A 23,958-nucleotide genomic window follows, 5' to 3' on the forward strand; every position below is an offset into this window, starting at 1 on the left:
CGTTGAGAAACTGGAGCACGTCCAAAGCAGGGCGACTAAAATGGTGAAGAGTTTGAAAACCAAAGATCACAATGGGACAGTCTCAATGCTTCAGGCAAGGAGCATCAGCTTCCCTCGGTTCGCCTCTGACGTCTTCCTCCTCCGCATCTTTAACTTGGGCGCCATCCACTTCATAAGGTCCTTTAATTCCTTTATGTCTTCGTCCATTCAATAAACGTCTACCTGGGGTTCTTCTGTCCTGGGGCGGCTATCAAGCGACTCCCCCACTGCCAGGTCCCAGGCTGTCACTCTGACCCCCGACGGCCTTCCTTTCCCCAGTCTGGGGCCGGAAACCCAAATCCTCCAGTGGTGGCCTGGATGGTGTGAGCTTCAGGAGGTTTCCCAGTCTTGGGCTTGGCCCTAGTTCCTCTGAAGAAGGCAGGTGCTCCTCCACCACCAGGATCTCCAGGAACTCTTCTTGTTCCTCGGTCTCCCTTGGAGTTAAAACTGTGAGACTTTGCAAATGGTGAGATCTGGAGTCAGTCTTGTGCTCAAAAAATAAAACTCATTTGAAACAAAAGAAGCTTTATTAATGAATCCAGGCAGAAACATCCATTAACACCTTTTTGCAAAGTCTGAAGTCCAAAGGCACTTGCTCCCTTCTTAACCCACTCAACCCCTCCCTAAGCAAGCCCCCAATTCCCAAGCTAAAGCAACACAAGCGGAGGTTGCATAGATACTAAGGTTGTGTATACTCCCCCTTCCCTTCTCCCAGACAGCCTCACCTTGAAGAGCGGTGTTCCCAAGCCAGCTTCACTCCTCCTTGATAACCAGTCTCCAGCTGCAACCCCAGCCCCTCTCCAAATGCCCTCCTTCATCTGAAAGCCACTCCATCTGTCGTTCTATCATTTTCCATTACATGCTTTCTATAACTCATCACTCTACACTGCCTATTATGAACTACAACTATCACTCCTACATTAACTCTAATTACCAAACCCTAATATTTTTACTCTTTATGACAGAACCCTTATACACTGTTTCTGACACGCAATGGGCCAGTCCCAGTCCTTCAGGTATACAGCACCAGTCTGAAGTGACAATTCTCCCATCTCAATCTTTCAGGCAAGGAGCATCAGCCAGAGGTTGCAATGGGACAGTCTCAATCCTTCAGGTTTACAGCACCACCCTGAAGTCACAATAGCACCGTCTCAATCCTTCACCCAAGGAGCAGAAGCCTGAAGTCAAAATGGCCACATCTCAGTCCTTCAGGTAATCAGCACTAGCCTAAATTCAGAATGGTCCCATCTCATGGCAGCAGAGAAGGAGCATCGGCCTGAGATCACAATGGGCCAGTCCCATTCAGGTAAAGAGCACCAGCCTGAAGTCACAATATGTCATGAATCCCTTCATTCATGCATTTATTCATTTAGGGATTGATGCCATAAGGGTTATAGGTTTAGCTTTAAATTAGAGTTAAGATAGCTGGGATTTATGGTGCATTAAAAATATGTTTTAATATGTGCTTTAATTGAAGATACTAGAAAGAGGCAGGGAGATCATGGCTAAAGAATGTGATTGTTTGCTAGGATTGGAATGTGCAGGAATCACCCTTCTAACAGAGGCTTGGGTTTAAAAGACTGGTTTCTGTAAAAGGAGGGGGAACCTAGAGAGTTATTGGTATTGTTATATTGTATTATGTTGTTATGGGTTTATGCTTCTTATCTTTTAATTTTATATATATATATATATATATATATATATATATATATATATATATATAAAATATGGTATCGTATTAGATTGGGATGGCTGAGGTTTCATAATATATCTATATATCTATATCTATAGATATAGATAGATAGATAGATAGATAGATAGATAGAGATATATAGATACACACACACACACACACACACATATTGTTAAGCCATAATGTTAATTAAACTGTTGTGTGGCTGAGTTCTATGGTCCAAGGCACATGAGAGCTTAATTGTTTTTAGAAATGCTGCCAGAATCCCATATGGGAGGACACTGCGTGGGAAAAGGCTATCCAATTAATAATTTATTGGCTAATGGGGTGGAGTTAATTGATATGGTTAGAAAAGTGATAGGTTTATAAGTTCTTTCATTCCTGACAAAAAAGTCACTTCTATTGTATGTATCTTCTTCAATAAAAGCTGTTCCTTTTTCAAAGTACTGCCTTTTGCGATGCAAGAGGGGCTGCAATTAGGACCCTGACAGATATCTCTCTCCCCTTCCATTCACCCTGCTATCCCAAAAGGGCTGGAGAGCATACCAAATCAACCACAGAAGCTTTCCCTGCTCTTGTGTAATGCCAGGTCAGTCAAAAATAAAACACACATAGTCCATGATCTCCTACTGGATGAAGAGGCTGACCTGGCTTGTTTCATGGAGACCTGGCTGGGTGATGAGAGCTCAGCCACCTGGGATCGGGCCTTACCAGCCGGGTTCTCCATCAGTGAGCAGGTAAGAGGACGTCGCTTTGGCCCATAAAGACAATGTTGCTTTGGCCAGGATACCTATCCGTAAGATGGACCACATTGAATGTATTTGCCTCAGCTTAAAGACTAGGGAAAGTCTGGGGATTCTGTTGGTTTAGTGTCCACCCGTTGCTTAACATAAATACTCTCTGGAAAAGATAACATCTTAATTATCACAAACCAGGGAAAGAGTGACATTCCTGGAGGAAGAAAATAAAAAATCGGGAAAAGAGATAGAGAGATTAACAAAAGAACATACTGAAGATACAGCAGAAAGAATTAAATTAGAGATTTACGATTAAAGATTTACGGAGCGATGTCTTAGAATAAGAGGTCTTCCTGAACAGAAGGATGAAGATCTATATAAAAGGATAATACCGGCCTTGGCTGAATTTATGGACCTAGATAATGAATCTTTTCTCCTTGAGGTGGAGAAGATGTTTAGAGCAAGCTCCTGGGTCGCAAAACAGAAGAGTCTGCCCAGTAAAACCAAGGCATCCAAAGCACCAGGGCCGGATGGCCTAAGAGCAATATATTACAAGAGCTTACAGAAAGAGCTAATTAAACCCCTAGTAGAAATCACGAATAGACTCTCACAAAGAATAACGCCTGACTCTTGGAAGATAGCTGATATTGCACTGATTCCTAAAGAAAATAAAGAGGTGCTGGAGGTCAAACATTTCAGACCGATTTCTCTCCTTAACAACGATTATAAAATCTTTGCAATGGTCTTAGCAGAAAGATTTTAGAAAACCCTACAAAATATCATAAAGGAAGACCAAACAGGATTCCTCCCAAAAAGGCACCTTAGAAACAACACGAGGAATTTACTAGATATTATAGACTTCTATGAGAAGAAAATAGATAAAAAAGCAGCTATGATTTTTCTTGAGGCCGAAAAGGCATTTGATGAAGTTAATTAGAACTTCATGCTGGAAACCTTAAGAAAAATGGTTTTAGGAGATAGCTTTATCATCTGGATAGATGCAATCTATAGAAAACAAACAGCGAGGCTTATTATTAATGGGGGAAAATGAAGGCGTTACCTGTAATGAGAGATACTACTCTCACCTTTGTTATTTATGGCCACTTTAGAGACTCTGAGTCCTAGCATTAAAGGAGATAAGAAGACCAAAGGCATGGAAATAAAACAGGAAGAGTACAAACTTAAACTATACGCGGACGACGTGGTGATATACTTATCTGACCCAATAGAAAGTGTTAATCCCCTGCTTTATAAATTTATAAATTAAAGGAATACGGACAGCATTCAGGTTTCCGGATTAACAGGAATAAGACAAAAATGTTACCAATAAATTTAACAAAAGAATGATCAGGAAAATCTACAAGAAGTGACTGGCTTTAAAGTGGAAGAAAAGGTCAAATATCTAGGTGTTGAGTTCACCCCTAAAAACCAAGAGCTCTTTAAAAACAGCTACAAGAAAATATGGGGTGATATCAAACAAGATCCCAATAGATGGCCTAAACTCAACCTATCCCTCTTGGGAAGGATCAGGACAGTTAAAATGAACGTACCGCCTAAATTACTATTTTCATTTCAGACTATACTATCCTTCTTAATGACAAACCATTTTTAGAACGGCAGAAGGACCTGCAAAAGTCCATCTGGACAGGAAAAGACCTAGATCCAGATTTAAATCTCTAATAGATGATGTAACGATTCACAATCCTCTCTTCTATTTTGACCCGACGCTTCTTTGGGTGTTTGAAGGACAGTCGTGTGGATGGATTTTAAAACACAGACCAAGCGGCTGATTTAACAAGAATATAAGTTTATTTTTAACACAGAATAGGCAAAGGTATCTTTGAGATGGAGTTGTTACTATGTCTTCTTTTGTTACATATATACTGGGCTGGTTTTAACTCAATAATAATAATAATAATAATAATAATAATAATAACAACAACTCCGCCACGCAGGCTATTACTATCACTCAAGAAATGATGTAAGCCAAGGCCCTCTTCCTGAGTCTGGTTCCACTGAGTCTCTCTTCTAGACTCTCCAGAACTAATCCTGTCCCTCTCTAGACAAAGCAGTTCCTTAAGTAACCATCCCTCAGGAACTATGGGAACCCACTCCTCTCTTGGACTCTGCCGTTCCCATCCTCTCTATGACTATCTCCCACTGAACTCCCGCTTCATCCCTCAGGATTGCAAACCCTAACTGACTCCACCCAACTGCCAAGCGGAAGCTTCAAACTCCTCAGCCAGCACCTGATTGGCTTAGAGTCTCTGGCTTCTGATTGGCTGGTTTGTAAGTCAGTCCGTCAGACGCCTCCCCCTTTAATAGGTTCATTGAGACACAGAACCAAACGGTTCTATGGTCCAAGGAACTCCCAGTTATCAATTATACTTACCCATTATATATAACATTATACACACATCAGGTGACACATGTGATATATTTCATATACTTGTTTTATCAATAACCATTACCAACTTAAATATCTTTGGTGTTTTCCTGTATGTTCCCCTTTTAAACATATGTCTAATATCAGTTCTACCTGTTATAACAACTTACCATCATTTTCTTATACATTTAGCATATTATAACCATATCCCTTATCACTTGTTGGGTTTTAATATTTTAATAACACTTAAATAACCTTTTTCCCAACTTTAGATCTTTATATGTTCCATTTAAATGTTGTTATCAAACATATTTAATCTTTTAACCCTTTTTTCTTATTGATGGAGCATTATCTCCAACCACTTTGCCCCGTTCCCAGTATGGTTTTGAAAACATTTCATCTTCCATTATACTAATGGCAAACAACAATATATTGGTTTTCTAGTCTATCAACTCAATTATATCCTTGTCCTTTTTAGGAGTCTTCTCTGGATCAGTCCTTGTAACTGACCACGTGTTTCTTTTTACCGGCTGTGGACTTAACACCTCATCTAGTAAAAAGTCTTTGCTTCCTCCTGTTTCACTGGACCACATTCCTTGAGTGCATTGAGCAATCTTTACATCTTCTTCTGTAGACCCTAAAGTGTCCCTTATCAAAATCATCCCGTTCTCTAGATAGTTCATCACAATCTTTGGTCTTTTTCCCTCTGTTGAATCTCCTTTTCCAGTTGGTTGATGGCTTTTGGGGTCCCACCAACGCTTGTTGTCATCTGGTCGCCACCAGTATGTTTGACAGTGAAGTTTATAGACGTGAACATGTTCTGCATATACACATCTATTCTTTCAACTTTTACTTTAAGATTCTTCCAGTCTCTGTGAACTAAACCATTTTCTTGGGTTATATCACCCATTTGCCAAACTACATATTTTTCAACACTGTCCCATTTAATATATAGCTTCCAGAACCCTGAACTCTTTATTAGAACCTACAAAAGCCTGCTGTGATGTTTTTAATAACTTCTTCACAGACAAAATCTCTCAGATGAGAGCCGATTTGGATGCCGGCCTTACGACAGAAGTGACAGGAGAGGTATCCAGGGCCTCTGCCCATACTGTTATTCTGGATCAATTTGAGTCATTAGTACAGAGGATGTGGACAAGCTCCTTGGGAGTATGAAAAAGACCACTTGCTCTCTTGATCCTTGCCCATCTTGGCTGGCCATCCAGGGGGAAGATAACATCAAGATGCTGCTAAAAATATAACTAATGCATCTTTCAGGGAAGGCTCTCTTCCATCTTGCCTCAAAGAGGCGGTGGTTAAACCACTTCTACAAAAAGCCTTCCCTTGACCCTCTGGACAGAAACAATTACAGGCCAGTTTGGATCTTAATATTCTTAGGCAAGGCAATTGAGAGGGCAGTCGCCATTCAACTCCAAGCAGTCTTGGAAGAAATGAATTTTTCTACATCCATTTCAAACTGGATTTAGGACGGGTTACAGAGTTGAGACTGCCATGGTCACCTTAGTCGGTGATCTCTGTCTGACAATCGACAGCTCTTTCAAAAGGGGAAGTGTGACCCTGCTGGTGCTATTGAAGGCCTCTCAGCGGCCTTCAATACCACTGACCACAGTATCCTTCTGGAACATATGGGAGAGTTGGGAATTGGGGCATGGCTTTCCAATGGTTCAGGTCCTACCTCTCAGGCAGATTCCTGTCACTTGGGGACAGTTCTTCATCCAAGAGGGAGCTCAAGTCGGACATCCCTCAAAGCGTGATTCTGTTCCCAGTGCTATTCAACATTTACATGCAGCTGCTGGGTGAGATCATTCGGAGACATGGGGCGGGGAACAGGGAGACCTTGAAACAGTAGTACATGCGCTGCTCACCTCTTGGATCGACTTCTCTAATGCACTCTACATGGAGCCATCCTTGTGCCAAGTTCAGAAACTTCAATTAGTACAGAATATGGCAGCCAGGTTGGTTACGGGCTCTTCTAGAACTGCCCACATTACACGGGTTCTTAAATCCCTCCACTGGCTGCCCATTAGTTTCTGGACAAGATACAAGGTGTTGGTTCACTCTGGAACGACCTCCGGATGAGATCCATCCTATTAACACCTTGGAAGCCTTTAGAAAGGCTATTAAGATGGACCTCTTTCCAGACTAGATGAGATCTATTGACTTGCCTCCCCCTCCTCCTGACCCTTACCCTTGCCATCGTTAGTGTGATGGAAATTGCTATTGATGTATATCGTTCCTGCCCTCCCACCTCTCCTTCAGAAAACAACCCATTTCTCGCCCGAATAAAACTTTTTTACTGTATTGTGTTATGAAAGTTTTAAATTTTCTTGCTGTTTAATAGGATTTTTAAAGGTTGATTAATGTTTTTATAATTGGGAGAAGGGTTGGGGGTTTGGAATTTTAATTGTATTTCTTAAATTGTATGTTATTTTATTACTGTAATCCTCTTTGATTCCTTTGAGAAAAGGTGGAATATAAATAATAATAGTAATAATAATAATAATAATAATAACATCTCTTCAAGGGGGTCAAAAGCCCTTTCAGTATGCTCCCAGAACTGGGGGGGGGGGAGTGTTTCTGGGGCTGTGAGTCTCTCTGTTGGTCCTCCTCTGCAGGGTTGTTGTGAAGGAAAAGGTAAGTATGTGAGGGGGTGCCCAATCTGGATCCTGTGGGTCTCTAAGCCTAGTTCCCAGGTTGACAGGGGATTGCCAGAGTTTTGAGGTCCCTCCGTCTCCCTCCTCTTGGCTTTGGCCAAGAGGATTTTGGCTCTTCTCTCCCCCCCCCCAGAGCCCCCTCCCTCAGGACTCCAGAGAAAACTCCCCTCCCCAAAGAAAAATTCCATTGAATCCAATCCTGTGCGATGCTTTCTATTTGGCACAAAACTCTTCCCCAAATGAAGCATCAGAAGAGAGGGTCTCTCCTCGGCCCCACTTTCCACAAGGGAGGGGGCTCCTCAAAGACCTTTTTACCTTTGGATCCCCCTCCCCTCCATGGCCATGCCTCTCTCCAAGGGTCCCACCGGCCTTCATTTCTCACAATAACTCCCCAAGTACCCTGGACCCAAGGAATCCAAGGAGGGGGCAGGGAAGGAAAGAGGGAGAGGAGGCCTTGCAGGACCCCTGCCTTTCTTTGGGGAGAGAAGAGGGGCTTCTCCCCTCCAGCCATTCTTCTGAATGAACAAGGGCTCTCCCCACTTCCCTCCCTCCCTCAGAACAGACTGTGAGGGCAGCAATGGCTTCTGGGGCTGAGACTGTGCAGGCGCATATAGTCCCAAAGGCCCCTCCTCAGCATGCGCAGGGATTGCCAGGTCCTAGATGCTGCTGCTTATTCCGCTGGCGGCCTTTGTGGCAAAGGAAGGTATGCGCCGGGGTTCAGTGGCCTCCCCTTCCTTCCCTCCTTTCTTCCTTTGAGGAGACCGCAATGGAGCCCAAGGTGCAGAGCTGGACTCAGGAGGGAAAGGCAGGAAAGGAAGGCTCTGCTTTGGAAATATAGCTCTCTCTGTGTATCCTTTATGTTTGTGTCTGTGTGTCTGTGATGTTCTTATGGCTGGGAATGGAGTTGAGAACTGAGGAGAGTAGAAAGGGTCAGTTTTGGGCAAATTCAGAAATTCTGTGCATCAAAGTCCAGTGTGTTGAAACAGTAAAGAACTTTATTGAGAACACATAGAAATTCAGTGATTAAGCCAGAACTGACCACTCCAATACAAACAATACATTAAAACCCCTAAAACCTAAAATATCACCCTCTTCCAAACATAGCCCCCACCTCCAACTCCCACAGTCTCTGCCCCACAGGTAACAAGGCCCCCTTTTGCCATTCCCAAAACTAGCCCTTTCTCTTAATGCCGGCCTCCAACTTTCTTAAGCCAAAATCCCACACATTGCAAAAGCTATAATTCCCATAACTATTCTAACCAGCTGCAACCCAAATCCCAACCTCCCATCTACCTAACCTATACCACAACCCACAATCCCCAGCCAAACTGACAAACCAAAGCAATTATCTATACTATTGGCAATTAAAACCTAAACGTAACATAATCCAACTTGAAAACATAGAGACATATTGACAGACAAATTTTACAAATAAGATGACAAGGGCCTTTGCTTTGTACTGCTGGATTGAAAATATATTTGTTGTATTCGTTATTGACAAATATAATGTTAGGATTTGTGTGGCTTCTCTCCTCTGTGGACTCTCTGATGTGCCGTTAGGTGTGACTTCTGAGGAAAACATTTCCCACAATGGTGGCATTTGTATGGCTTCTCTCCTGTGTGGACTCTCTGATGTTTCATTAGGTCTGACTTCTGAGAAAAACCTTTCCCACAACGCTGGCATTTGTATGGCTTCTCTCCTGTGTGGACTTTCTGATGTCTCACTAGGTTTGACTTCTGAGAAAAACATTTCCCACAACGCTGGCATTTGTATGGTTTCTCTCCTGTGTGGACTCTCTGATGTATCATTAGGATTGACTTCTGAGAAAAACATTTCCCACAACGCTGGCATTTGTATGGCTTCTCTCCTGTGTGGACTCTCTGATGTGACACTACGTGTGACTTACAAGAAAAACATTTCCCACAACGCTGGCATTTGTATGGCTTCTCTCCTGTGTGGACTCTCTGATGTATCATTAGGATTGACTTCTGAGAAAAACATTTCCCACAACGCTGGCATTTGTATGGCTTCTCTCCTGTGTGGACTCTCTGATGTGACACTACGTGTGACTTACAAGAAAAACCTTTCCCACAACGCTGGCATTTGTATGGCTTCTCTCCTGTGTGGACTCTCTGATGTGACACTACGTGTGACTTACAAGAAAAACATTTCCCACAACGCTGGCATTTGTATGGCTTCTCTCCTGTGTGGATTCTCTGATGTATCATTAGGATTGACTTCCAAGAAAAACATTTCCCACAACGCTGGCATTTGTATGGCTTCTTTCCTGTGTGGACTCTCTGATGTGTCACTAGGTGCGACTTCGAGGAAAAACATTTTCCACAATTCTGGCATTTGTATGGCTTCTCTCCTGTGTGGACTCTCTGATGTGTCACTAGGCTTGACTTCTGAGAGAAACTTTTCCCACAATGCTGGCATTTGTATGGCTTCTCTCCTGTGTGGACTCTCTGATGTGACACTACGTGTGACTTACAAGAAAAACATTTCCCACAACGCTGGCATTTGTATGGCTTCTCTCCTGTGTGGACTCTCTGATGTATCATTAGGATTGACTTCCGAGAAAAACATTTCCCACAACGCTGGCATTTGTATGTCTTCTCTCCTGTGTGGACTCTCTGATGCATGACTAGGATTGACTTGTAAGCAAAATGTTTCCCACAATGCTGGCATTTATGTGACCTCTTTCCTGTGTGGACTCTCTCATGACTCAAATGTTTTTCTGTAAAGAACGACAATTACAGATGAGACTGAAAATCAGACTTAACAGACGAGGGTGCTACTGCATGATTTAGCCCTCATTAATCCCTCCTTCTTAGAGATTAAATTAATAAAGTTGCTGTGAGTAACCTAATCATGACCCTGATGCTTATGCCCCTAAATCCATTGAACAGTTGCATTCTTACTCATAGGAGCTAGCAAAGAAGAGACCATATGGGAACTGCCTTGAGGGAATCAGTAGAAGAAGATAGTCAAAGGACGGTTGAAAAAAAATATTCAATTAAACATGTGCAAAAATACTTTGATTGACAGGTGGCATCATATCCTGTGAGACGGCCACTGAATGCTGAGTCAGAGCCCAAGGCATGATGCAAGCTAACGGCAGAGGATGCTTCATGCTGTTTGGCACCAGGAGAGGACTCACAACCAATACAGTATACAGCTCACATGAGGATTGGAGTGGATTGGATCTGAGTTGTGTGTACAAGGATGGTGAAGTTGATGGAAGTCGGAGAGGAGAGCTTGCAAATATTTGTATTATTTTGCAACTCAAGATAGAGAAGCTCCAAGGATTTCGATGAAATCGACTGTGTTTGTGACTTATTTTTAAGTGTGAAAAGTGGTCATTGCATTGCCAATGCCTGTATCTGGATATTTGCGTCCGTACTCTGCTATGATATTTTTGAGCTGTATTTGGGTGCATCACCCTCAGATTGTAGCGTACATTGGCTTGTGAACGCGATCAAAATTCAGAGCCAACAAGAATCTGAGAGGCGGTGAGCTAATCCCTTTTGTCTGATGTATTTGCATCAAACACCCATTGCATTCAATTCGTTTCACACCATTCTTCCCCCACAAAGGAAATATTCTAAAGTGATATAAACCTTTCTGAACCCACAGTTTCTGCTCCCAAGCAGAAACCAATTTCAGTATAAATATCAGCCCCGACTTGCTGTTCTTCGGTGTCAGTCCAGTTACAGATAGACACTCTGTTTGTTTTCATGGCTAAACACCTCAATGCACTCACCAACCCCAATTGTCATGGGAACTACTGATCTCTCCTTATTTCAAATCCTCAACAATTGGAATAAAGATCTGGATAGATAACGTATCATCATTATCAAAGCCTTATATCTATTCACCACACCCACCTTTGTTACCTAGTTCTTGTGTGTGTGCGTGAACACTTCTATGTATGTGTCTCTGTGTTTTGCTTTCCCCCTAAATAAAACACAAAAACCTATTTCAAATCCCACTGAAGATCTGTTTGATTCAGGAACTGCTATAGATTGGCTGAGTCCAGAGGTCACTATTGCCCCAGTAAAACGATTTCTTTCTATTGAGCTAAGTACCAAACTCCCCTAAAAGCATAGCACTTGCGTCCCACAACATTCCAGAATTGGCAGTTTAGGATTTGATATTTAGAAACCTTACAAAGTGGAGACAATAGTGCCTCACTAAAACTAGAAATTCCAAGATTCCGCAGGAAGTTGTTATGACAGTTAAATTACGTGTGAAAGGGAACTAGGAATGGTAGTAGAGTACAAGTTGAACATGTGTCAACAGTGTGATGCAGCAGCTAAAAAGGCCAAAGTGATCCTAGGCTGTATCAATAGGAGTATAGTGTCAAGATCAAGGGAAGTAATTGTGCCACTCTATTCTGTTTTGGTCAAGGCTCACTTGCAATAATCCTGTGTCCAGTTCTGGGACGACAATTCAAACAGATGTTGAGAAGCTGGAGCATGTCCAGAGGAGGGAAACCAAAATGGTGAATGGTCTGGAAACCATGTTCTCTGAGGAACGACTTAGGGAGCTGGGCATGTTTAGCTTGGAGAAGAGAAGGTTAAGAGTGGATATGACAGCCCTGTTCAAATATTTGAAGAGATGTCATATTCAGGATGGAGCAAGCTTGCTTTCTGCTACTCCAGAGAAAAGGACATGGAACAATGGATGCAAGCCACAGGGACAAGAGATTCCACTTAACCTTTAGGAAGAACTTCCTGAGAGTAAGGGCTCTTCAACAGTGGAATATACTCCCTCAGAGTTTGGTGGAGTCTCTTTCTTTGGAGGACTTTAAACAGAAGTTGGATGGCCATCTCTTGGGGGGGTGCTTTGAATGTCTATTCCTGCATGGCAGAAGATTGAACCGGATGATCCTTGTGGTCTATTTCAACTCTTTGATTCTATAATTCTAAAGTGGAATCATAGCGCTCTGACAGTAAATTATGAAAGGGCCCTCAGTCTTAACAGGAAGGGCAATGGATTCAGGTTCCTTACCCACAGAGGCCACATTCTCGTAATTCTCCATCATCACATTACTGTACATAAGTTTCTGCTTCTTCGTCAACATTTTCCATTCCTCTTCGGTGAAATATACCGCCACATCCGCAAAGGTCACCTGCAACAGAAAATAGCCCTCATCCAGAGAGTGACTAAACAAAAGGGGAGGAAAGCACATGGTGCATTGCAAATATTATTTGATCACTTTAGAATTCAGTCCAGGAAATAAACTTTAAATTCTGCAAGCCAGAAAAAAGCTGCAGCCTTTGAGATCCAGTTTGTCTCGAATCCTATCAATATAATATACAATATAATAAAGAATATAATTTAGGCCATTTCTGGAATATTATTGATTGATTAGGATACTGACTATCCCAACATGTATAGTACATTTAGTCACCAGTGAATTATAGTGCATTTAGCCATATCTCACCTAATTTCAGAGGTATATTTCATTGCTAAAAACAGTTCTGGGGAGTGCTCTGGGTTTGAGGGCCACTGGGCCCACCCTCAATTTAGGCCTAGACATATTCTCCCATATCCCCCAGCATTTCACAGATGAGGAAAGCAAGACACATGTGGCTAAGCAACACCAGAAGGTGGTCAAGATGGCCAAAGTTGTATGATAAAGATCACACAAGCGAGGAAGGGTACCGCAGTTTGCTTTTGCCTCCGTCTCCTGGCAAGGGCAAGACCCTGCTTCCTCCTCTCCTCCCTTCTCCCCTCTTTTGAGTGGAAAGGATGAACACTCTTTTGAATTTGGAACAAATTTTTCAGCAACTGAACTGACCTGAGGAGAATGGGGAAAGTGGAAGGAGGAGAGAGAAATAGGACATTTTCTAAGCCCCTGAAAAAATGAGGTGACAGAGGATTACCCAGGACTCTTTCTGCCAAACTGGGACAGTATGTTCTCCGCTTGCTTTCATGAGCCGGACCAGACATAGATGAAACTAATAGTAAGGATGGCAGCTTACCAAAGAGCTGTTGTACCTCAGGAGCCTCTTTCTGTTGGAGCCCGACTCCCTCTGCTTGGCCTCTGTTTCGGCCATCAGGTGGGCAGGGGGTCCTGGTTGTCCTGCACTTGGGTCACTTCTAGCAAGAGAGGCCCAAAGCCGTGTCCAAGGAGGCCAAGATGAAGGTCCTGAGAAAAGGGACCAGGATTAGGATTGACTTGGCAAGAAACCCTGCAGCACTCAAAGACACAAAGAACAGCATCCTGCTGGAGACATACGCAGGTGACAAATGCCTCCTTTGGCCCAATGCAGAGGTGGGCATTCCCTTCCTCCCTCTCCACCAAAGAAAGCTCCCTGGACCTAGCATAGATTTACTTCAGCTCCCCTACTCAACAGATACTCCATGCCTTATTAGAGTGGGGGGGGGGATTAGGGGATGGGGAATTAGAGAGGCCCCTGGTTATGTCCCCATAGATAGATGTGAAATCAGTGCATCATAAATAAATAAACCATCTGCTGAAACCTGCAGAGGTCCCCAGTGCTTTTCCCCAGCATCAGCCCCTTTCAGAAGAAGGCTGCATGCACACTATAGAAATAAGGCACTTTGACACCGCTTTAACTGCTCAGTGCTATGGAATCCTGGGATTTTACCTTTAGGACACTTAGCCTTCTCTGCCAGAGAGTTCTCATGCCACAACAAACTACAAATCCCAGGATTCCATAGAATGGAGCCAGGGGTTTCAAACTGGATTATTTCTGCAGTGCAGATACATCCTGAGTCGATTGTAAAAGGATAGAAGCACCCATGTCTTGTTTTTATCCTCCTAATAATGGTTTTCCTTTAAAAAATTAAGTAGTTTGTTTTAGTCTATAATCCTTATTTTTGTTGTTTGTTTTATGTTTCATTCTTGGTAATATGAGTTATTCTGGTCTGTCTCCTTCCTTCTTCCCTAAAAATCTCTTAATAAGGAAACTGGGGAGACTTTTAAAACCTCCCAAAGGAGCCACTTTTGGCCTTGTTTGGGGGACTAGCCTCCTCTTTGAAGCCAAAACCCAAAGTTTGTGAAGAAGAAGAATAAGGCTTGTATGAAAACTATCCTCCCCATTTCTGGTCCCTTTTAAAACCCATGATCCCCAGAAGAAGGAGAGCTTTGTAATAAGAAAACCCTCTCTGAAAAGAGACACAAAGGCACACAAAGAGACACACTTCCTTCCTTTTGGCCCAAGGACCCTGGCCTCCTTCTGACTCTGGAGCCTCAGGAGAGAAAGAGATGCCTCTGTTCAACTGAGGCCTCAGAGAAGGTTCCGGAATATTATTCCCCACAATCACAAGCAGCACAAAATGGCTGCCAGAACACAAAATGGCCACCTCTGGCTCAGCACTTGGAGGCCTCAGTGCAGTAGTGAAACCTACCACTTCCAGGCCTTGTCCCTCTGCTCCCTCTCCCCTCTCTCTCTGCCTCCTTCCTTCCTCCTTGTCTCTGTCTCTGTCTCTGTCTCTGTCTCTCTTTCTTTCTTTCTTTCCTTCCTTCCTTCCTTCCTTCCTTCCTTCCTTCCTTCCTCCCTCTGTCTCTCTGTCCCCTTCTCACTCACTCTTCCGCGTGCAGAGCTAAATAGAGAGGCAGAAACTCCTCCCCTTCTTTAATCTGGCCAATGGGAGCAGAGGAGCTGGAAGGCCCCGCCCCCTGCCCCACCCTCACAGGCTCCTCCTGCAGTTAATATGGAACAAGGCAGGAGGGACTGAGGGACCCTGGAGCCCCAGCCACACTGGCGGCCATTTTGTGTTCTGGCGGCCATTTTGTGTGCTGTTTGTGACTATGGAGTATGTTCTAGAACCTTCTCTGAGTCCTCAGTTGAACATGCATAAACACACAGAGATACACAGAGAGAGAGAGAGAGAGAGAGACATACAGACACACATATACACACATTATATATATAGACACACACACACACAGACATATATACACATACATATACTGTATATATACATACGTGTCACAGCAAACTACAATTCCCAGGATTCCCTGATTTGACAAGGGAATTGCCTCCACGCTTCCAGATCACAGCCCCAGAGAAAAAGTCTCTACAGTATATCAGCATTGCCAATTTAAGTCCACTTTTTCAGCTGCATTTGAATTTAATAATGATAATAATAATGGTGATGATGATAGATAGATAGATAGATAGATAGATAGATAGATAGATAGATAGATAGATCGTGTAGCACCTTTGAGACTCACTAAAAGAAAAGTTGGCAGCATGAGCTTTCCTAGACTTAAGCGTACTTCCTCAGATGTATGGGAATTGTAGTTTATTGTGGCACCAGAGCTCTTTCTCACAAAACTACAATTCCCAGGGTTCCCTAGCACTGAGCAACGGCAGCTAAAGTGGTCTTGAACTGGATTATTTCTGCAGTGTGTCTTGGAACCAACTCAGACTGCATCTTCACTCCAGAGACAATCCAGTTTCATACCGTTTTAACTGCCATGGCCCAGTGCTATGAAGTCCCGGTAATTGTAGTTTGTTATCATACCAGAGTTTGCTGAGAGAGAAGGTTCAATGTCTCACAGAACTAGAATTCCCAGGATTCCATAGCACCGAGCCTGGGCAATTAAAGGGGTGTCAAACTGGATTATTTCTGCAGTGTGGTTGCAGCCGAACACGTTTCTATTTTGCATAAATCTTCCTGGCCCCCCCTTCATGTCCAAATAAGTATCTTAAAGGTATTAGAAGGACTGAAAGATTCTTTGTTTGGTCCAATGGTAATTTTGAGAGTTGAAATAAGTTACAATTATTTTTATTCAATTAGGTTTACATTTATTTACTAAAGATCCACCATATTAATAAAAATATAAATAAATCCTATTATTATTATTATTATTATTATTAACATTACGGGAACTTTCAAGGGATTTTGACTGAGTATTCTGTGTAATATGGGGTGGATTCCATGGATTTTGGTAAAACATGCTGGGAAATAAGTTTGAGGCTTCTTACCAACACTGGTCCTGCCCTGCAGTAAAGCCCCTCCAATCCCTCTCAACAGGGGACCACAACTCCCAAGTCTTCTTTCTTTCTTTCTTTCTTTCTTTCTTTCTTTGTTAGTTTCCTTCTTCCTTCCTTCCTTCTTTTCTCCCAAGCTGCCTTGTGTTAGTGCTGTTACTGCTCTTGTTGTCGTTGTGTGCTTCTAAGTTGTTTCTGACTTATGGTGACCCTAAGGGAAGTCCATTGAAGGCTTTTCTTGGCAAGATTTGTCCAGAAGTGGTTTAGCAAGTGCCTCCCTCTGAGGCTGAGAGAGTCACTCAGTGGATTTCCGTGGCCAAGAGGGCATTTGGACCCTGGGCTCCAGGGTCATAGTCCAATGCTCCAGCCACTAAACCACCGCTGGCTCTTTCTTGAGGCTTTGTAGTTTTTTGTAGAGTGGCTCTAAGTCATTGCCGACTTCTGGGGAGCCTTCCCTGGGGTTTTCTTGGCAAGAGTTGTTCAGAGGAGGTTTGCCATTGCCTTCCTCTGAGGCTGAGAGAGTGTGACTTCTTGCCCAAGGGACCCAGCTGGTTTCATGGAGGAGTGGGGCACTGGAGCTTGGACTCCAGAGTTGTAACCCAACACTCAAACCATTGCACCACACTGCCCCCCGTTCCCATGTACAACCTGAGAAATAATAGCAGACTTTTTTCTGTTCTTCATGTGTGTCTTCAAGTCTAATCCAATTTATGGCAACCCTAAGGCAAACTTATCATGGGGTTGTCTTGGCAGGTTTATTCAGCGAGGGGATGCCATTGCCATCCTCTGAGGCTGAGAGAGTGTGACTTGCCAAGGGTCACCTAAGTCCAAAACACACTGCAGCAATAATCCAATCTGAGATTGCTTTAACTGCCCTGGCTCAGTGCTAGGGTATTGTGGGAGATGTAGTTTTGTGAGACATTGAGCCTTCTCTGTCAGAGGGCTCTGGTGCCACAATAAACTCCAGTTCCCAGGATTCCCTAGCACTGGGCCAGGGCAGTTAAAGCGCTCTCAAACTGGACTATTGCTGCCGTGTGTTTTGGACCTTTCTTGGCCGCAAACTGTCCATAGCCTGCAATGCATCTCCTAATTCTGTTGGCAGTCCCTCCCTCCCAACACTTTCGCATTTACCCCCAAAACCAGCACAAAGCTGGCAGATGGAAAGAGGTTTTAAAGCAGCATTTAAATCTGCCATATTTGTTTTTAAAAGGCTAAATGTCCCAAATGCTATTATCAGTTTTGTAGCTATTATTACAGAAAGAGATAGAGTGCAAACTCCTGAAGTACCTTTATTTTCTGGAGTGAGATGCGTTTTTGCAGCTGACTCTCTGTGATGATCTCTGGTGGTCCAAGCAGCCAAACCGCGGCCCTGTAATAATAATAATAATAATAATAATAATAATAATAATAATAGTTTTATACCCCTCTCTTCAGCCAAAAGGCTACCAGAGTGGCTTACAAATTGTTAATTAGACATTTAGACATCATGGCTCTTAGCCCAGCAGACCCTTAAATTCCTTAAATCACGCTGCCATCATCCAGTGAATTATAAAAGGACTTCCCTTAACCTACACTGGGACCAGTTAAGGAACCTTATTTCCACTTCTTTACTGATCTTCCCAAGCATCAACCGAGCCAAAAGACGTGTAAAAGGAGCGTCGAGTAGTAGATACTCCAAGGAGTTATTTACTACAAATAACAAAATATAACTGAAATATAAATCCTACAAGATATTAAGAGTCTTGCAGGTACAATATTTGTAAGTATATAATATTCAGTTCATACAAGCTATTAAAATAATAAATAGACCTAAGCATCCAATTCTGAGACTAACTTCCAAGATCCGCTCTTTAACTCTCTCTCTCAATCTCCAACCGACACAATTCCCCCAACTGTCTCTTGGTCTCTCAGGCCTTATATCTCCTTCTCACGGAAGCTTCCAGAAGAACCTTCATCTTGCTCTCTGATTGGTCAAGAGAGCCTTTCGTAGCAGTGATGTCATTCTGCATTTGCATAAACCTCCCTTTTCTGCCTGAAGAAGTCCTCCATTGAATGGAGCCCAGTCATTACACTTTCCCAAGGCAAGGCTTGCCCCTATTTCCCAATGTTGCTCTTGGTGTCTGCCTTCCAGTTGTTTCCAGGTCTTATGGTGACCTTATGGGAGTCTCTGAAGGGTTTTTCTTGGCAGGTTCCTTCAGAGTGGGTTTCCCATGGCCATCCTCTGAGGCTGAGAGAGTGAGACTTGCCCAAGGCTTCAGTTCTTTTGGAAGCCTTTTTGCTTTATCTTCTAGAAGGCAGCTGAAGTGTTGCTTCTTGCACTGAAGAATGAGAGGAACATTATGGCATCCAAAAGGCTAACATTCTCTGGAGTTATGTCTGATAATATGAATACATAGAATTGAAATACCTGTTCATTTGTTAAAATGCTTATAGTGCACCCCTTATCATAGACTCTCATAGATATGTCTCTTAATAGCAGTTAACCAAATTAAACAGTATATAAAACAAAAACATGAAACAAGCTGGACAAGGCAACTGTTACATGGATTTGTAATTGGTTGACTGGCCGAACCCAAAGGATATTCAACAGTGGCTCCTTTTCATCCTGGAGAAAAGTGACCAGTGGGGTGTCCAGTGGGGCTCTGTCCTGGGCCCAGTGCTATTCAACATCTTTATCAATGCCTTGGATGACTGAGTTGGGGGCATACTTATCAAATTTGCAGATGACACCAAATTACGAGGAGTAGCTAATACCCCAGAAGACAGGATCAAAATTCAAAATGTTCTGAATAGACTAGAAAGCTGGGCTAAAGTTAACAAAATGAAATTCGACACGGAGAAATGTTTGGTATTGCACTTAGGGTGGAAATATGAAATGCAGAGATATAGGATGAGGTACACCTGGCTGAATGAAAATACTTATGAAATGGATCGAGGGGTCCAAGTAGACCACAAGTTTAACATGAGTCAACAGTGTGATGAGGCAGCTAACAAGGCCAATGCGATTTTAGGCTGCATCAATAGAAGTATAGTGTCTAGATCAAGGGAAGTAATAGTCCCACTATATTCTGCTCTGGTCAGGCCCCATCTGGAATATTGTGTCCAGTTCTGGGCCCCACAATTCAAAAAGGACATTGAGAAACTGCAGCGTGTCCAAAGGAGGGAGACTAAAATGGTGAAGGATCTGGAATCCATGCCCTATGAGGGAGTGGGAATGTTTATCCTGGAGAAGAGAAGGTGATATGAGAGCCCTGTTTAAATATTTGAAGGGATGTCATATTGAGGAGAGAGTAAGCTTGTTTTCTGCTGCTCCAGAGACTAGGACCCTGAACAATGGATGCAATCTACAGGAAAAGAGATTCCAGCTCAACATTAGGAAGAATTTCCTGACAGTGAGGGCTGTTCGACATTGGGACACACTCCTTCCTCGGAGTGCAGTGATCTTTAGAGGTCTTTAAACAGAGGCTGGATGGCCATCTGTCGAGGATACTTTGATTGAGAGTTCCTGCATGGCAGAATGGGGTTGGACTGGATGGCCCTTGTAGTCGCTTCCAACTCTATGATTCTATGATTCTAAGTGAACATGAAACATGTAATAAGAAAGTAATGCTATGTAATGAGAGGAAAAGGTATGTATACAAAGAACAATTACAATACACAAATCAGCTTCAATTTATCTACTCTGAATAACATACTGATGTAATGCAGAATAACATCTAAACAATGATAATGTAAAAACTAATTTCACTTTATTACTATGAATAACCTACTAATGTAAGTAATACAGAATGACTGTATATAAACAAGGGCAATTGTGAGTACAGTTACACAAAGGCTTCAGTACAATGACAATACATATAATTAAGAATGGGCTACAACAAAACAACAAAAGGAACAATTACAAGACACAAACTCCCTCCAATATATCTGCTCTAGGTGACATGCTAAAATAGATGATATGAAACTGAATAAAGTGCTGTTATCCCTGTCTTTGGGAACTGATGGAGGACGTTTCAAGACAAAAGGTCTTCCTCAGCCGCAAGGGAGCAGGCTGTTATCTGAGATACTCTCGTTCTTCCTCATTCAAGAAATGTGCCAGAGATGTATTTTGCAACCCATCTTCCTCTGCTTTCCTGCATGAAACATTTCCTGGTTTTGGGATCTTCTGGGGAGGCCCTGGTTGCTGTCCCAGGAAACTCTCAGGTGCATTTGGGGGGAAGGCAGGAGAGGGCTGCTTGGGGGCTGCTCTCAGGATTGGGAACCCCTTCTTAGTCTTGCCGTTTTCATTAATATTCTGCTTCCCCCGATTTGGGACACAAGGCAGGTTCTGACCATTAAAACAACCGTTGTTTTTGTTGTGTGTCTTGAAGTGGTTTCTGACTTATGGAGACGCTATCCTGGGTTGTTCTTGGCAAGATTTGTTCAGAGGAGCTTTGCCATTGCCTTCCCTTGAGGCTGAGAGAGTGTGACTTTCCCAAGGTCACCCAGAAGGTTTCTTTTTTAAATCTTTATTGTATTAAAAGACATATTTTGTGACAGCAGCTAGGACAGAAATAGCTAAATTATGGAAATCTGATAAGAGACCAATTTGGGAAAACTGGATGTGAAAGTAAATGAGTCCAGGGAACTGGATAGACTTTCATGTATAGCCCAAAATCATGATAAAGGCGAAAGAAAGGAGGAGTGGAAGAGAGTTTTGATAAGGGAAAAGAATGAGAATTAAACTTGTCGCTAGTGGAGGACTAATCAAAGTCCTCTCTTTTTACTCTTCTCAGTGGATTTGGGAGAATGAAATGTAAGAACCTTTAAGAATATTATGTTATTCATGTTATAAGTTGAATATAAGCATATTCTGTTTCTTTTTGTTTTCTTATATAAATCCCAGGTCAACAGAGGATGATTGAATGACTCACTGTGTATATTAAAAACAACAGAGAGCGATCCATACAATGAAATTGATGTAAACATCTGTATAAATATATATTTCTTCAGTTGTTGTTAACCTTACAAAATAGTAAGAGAAGTAGACAAGTTTTCTATGTAAAATTGAAAGGAAAAAATTGCAGTTTCTTTCTTTTTTTACTTAAATTGTAAAGGAATAATTCACAGCTAGACTTCATATTTCGGAGGGAGGTTTCAAGGCGAAGGACATTCAAATGGGCTCAGATTCAGAAGATGGAAAAGGAAGACTTAAGAGGGTCCCAAATGACCAGTCAAGACTCAGATTTGCTTTTACAAGCAATTTTTATTTGGATTATGTATTGGTCGTGTTTTATGTATTTGGAAACTTAAATAAAGATGAATTAAAAAAAATACATATAGCTTATAACAAACAAATGAAGAATATTTAAATTACCAAACGTACATAGGAATGCCATAGATACATATAATTCTAAATGCAAAATACATTAGAATAAACTTCCAAACCTAAAGCGACAGCTAGCTCCTTTCTTTAAATAATCCTCTTTTATCTCTAGCTAACTAGTCTTTACATCTTTTCTTGTTCTTACCTGCCCTCAAGTCGATTTAGACTCATGGCGACCCTATGGATGAGACTCCATAATTCTCTATTTATCTTCATACTTGACCTATACCAATTTTATTTTGAATTGGAATTATTCCCTCCCCTTTTCAGTGTAAATCCTTTGTACATATTCCCCCAGATATTATCATTTCTTCCCACAATACATAGTAATCTTCATTACAAATTTGATGTTTATATAATCTTTATTATTTACTGAGCCATAAAAATAGAGAAAAAGATATAAATCCAGTATCCACAACATCACTGTCACAAATCTTTCCATTTCCTTGGACCCGCTTTCTGCTTTCTGTCTTCTTGGCCTTTCAAAGAGCTCACTTTCATCATATTATAACCGAACCCTGCTTTTAAACATAAAATGTTATGCACAACTCTAAAACGTATGAACACAATATATCCCAATTGCTTATTGATAATATCAGTTTCCATTTATGTTCTTATCTATTGTCAAAATACCGTATGCATAACTTTGCAGTATTTGATTCCTTCTTTATCATGCTTTACTTTAAGCAGGAGACTCAAACTTTCTTCTACTGACCTATAATTAATCAGGAAATAAAAATACACATTTAAACAAATTTTTGAAGAACAGACTTTGTAGATTCAATTCCAGTTAATTCAGACCTCAATGAGCTTCAGATTTCAGTTCCATTCTTTTCCCATTCCTCTTCTCTTTTTCCATATCGTAATTCTGGGCCCTACAAGAGAGTTTGTCCCGTTCCCTGCAATCATTAACTCTCTGCATCCAGTTTTCCCTTCTTGGAGTCTCATCTGACTTCCATAACTTTGCTATTTCAATTCTAGCTGCTGTTACAAGATATAATATAATCCTCCAATATTGTCTTTCGTCCGGTGGGCTTAAAATCCAAGTTATATTGAGTAAGCACAACTTAGGGCTCATTGGGAATTTTATTCCCAATATCTGCTGTATTGAGTCATGTACTTTCTTCCAAAATTTCTGATTTCCCTGCAATGCCACCATATATGATAGATGTTTCCCTTTTCACAATCACACCCCCAACAATTAATTCCCCTGTGCTAATTTATAAGGTTTGTTTAGCTTCCATGGGGTGTAATATCACCTGTTCATTATTTTCATGTGGTTCTCTTTTAGATCCTGCTCTACTGTAAATTTACTTGTTCTATTCCAGGCGTTTTGCCATTCTTCCATTTCCATTTTGCATCCCATATCCTGCGCCCATTTCCCCATATACTCTTTTACAGTCTCCTGTTCCATATTCCTTCTCAACAGTAGTTTGTGTCATTTGGATATCTTTTTCTTATCAGGTTGCCAGAACAAATCATCCAATCCGTTTAGTCTGGCTTCGATCCCTATTGTTTTGTTGTCTACCAGCAATCTTTGTTTTAGCTGGTAGGAATTAAACCACTGTATATTATGTCCATCCTTGTTAATATCTTCCCTAGATCTTATCGACCAATTCCCTGATTGATCCTTCTTAAGCCAATGTTTGTAAGTGAGCCAATTACTGATGTTATCCATCTACCGAAGAGTGCCTTCTGGGCCGATGTCCGAAGTGGTAACTTAAAATAAAATGTCTTTTTAATCTTGTTCCAAGTGAGTAGTAAAGATTTCCTCATTGGATGATTAATGAAATCTTTATTCATCCCCAACTTCTCATAACATAAGAAGGCGTGCCAACCAAATCTTAACTGCACATCCTCTAGATCAAGCATTTCTTTGTCCTCTAATTTAATCCAGCTTTGGATCCAAATTAGATTACATGCCCAGTAATATAATCTGAAGTCTGGGAGCGAATAGCCCCTCTCTCTGTAGCATCTTTGAGCTCCTCCCATTTAATCCGAGGTTTGTGTCCTTTCCATAGGAATGTTTTTAGCTCGGCTTCCCAACCTTTAAATATTTTATCCCTTAATCTCTATTGGCAAAT

General features: G+C 41.9%; 1 protein-coding gene and 1 pseudogene across 1 annotated transcript in view; one reads left to right on the plus strand and one right to left on the minus strand.

The window, feature by feature from the left end:
* LOC149301499 (uncharacterized) overlaps positions 1–10,176 on the minus strand; it is a 65,361-nt pseudogene extending 55,185 nt beyond the window's left edge.
* Positions 1–23,958, plus strand: part of LOC149301496 (uncharacterized) — a 303,670-nt gene that overhangs the window by 167,843 nt on the left and 111,869 nt on the right. The window lies entirely within an intron of this gene.

The sequence above is a fragment of the Sceloporus occidentalis genome, unplaced genomic scaffold (assembly GCF_023333645.1).
Source record: "Sceloporus occidentalis isolate IW3139 unplaced genomic scaffold, rSceOcc1.0.p SCAF_21, whole genome shotgun sequence".
Taxonomy (NCBI): domain Eukaryota; kingdom Metazoa; phylum Chordata; class Lepidosauria; order Squamata; family Phrynosomatidae; genus Sceloporus; species Sceloporus occidentalis.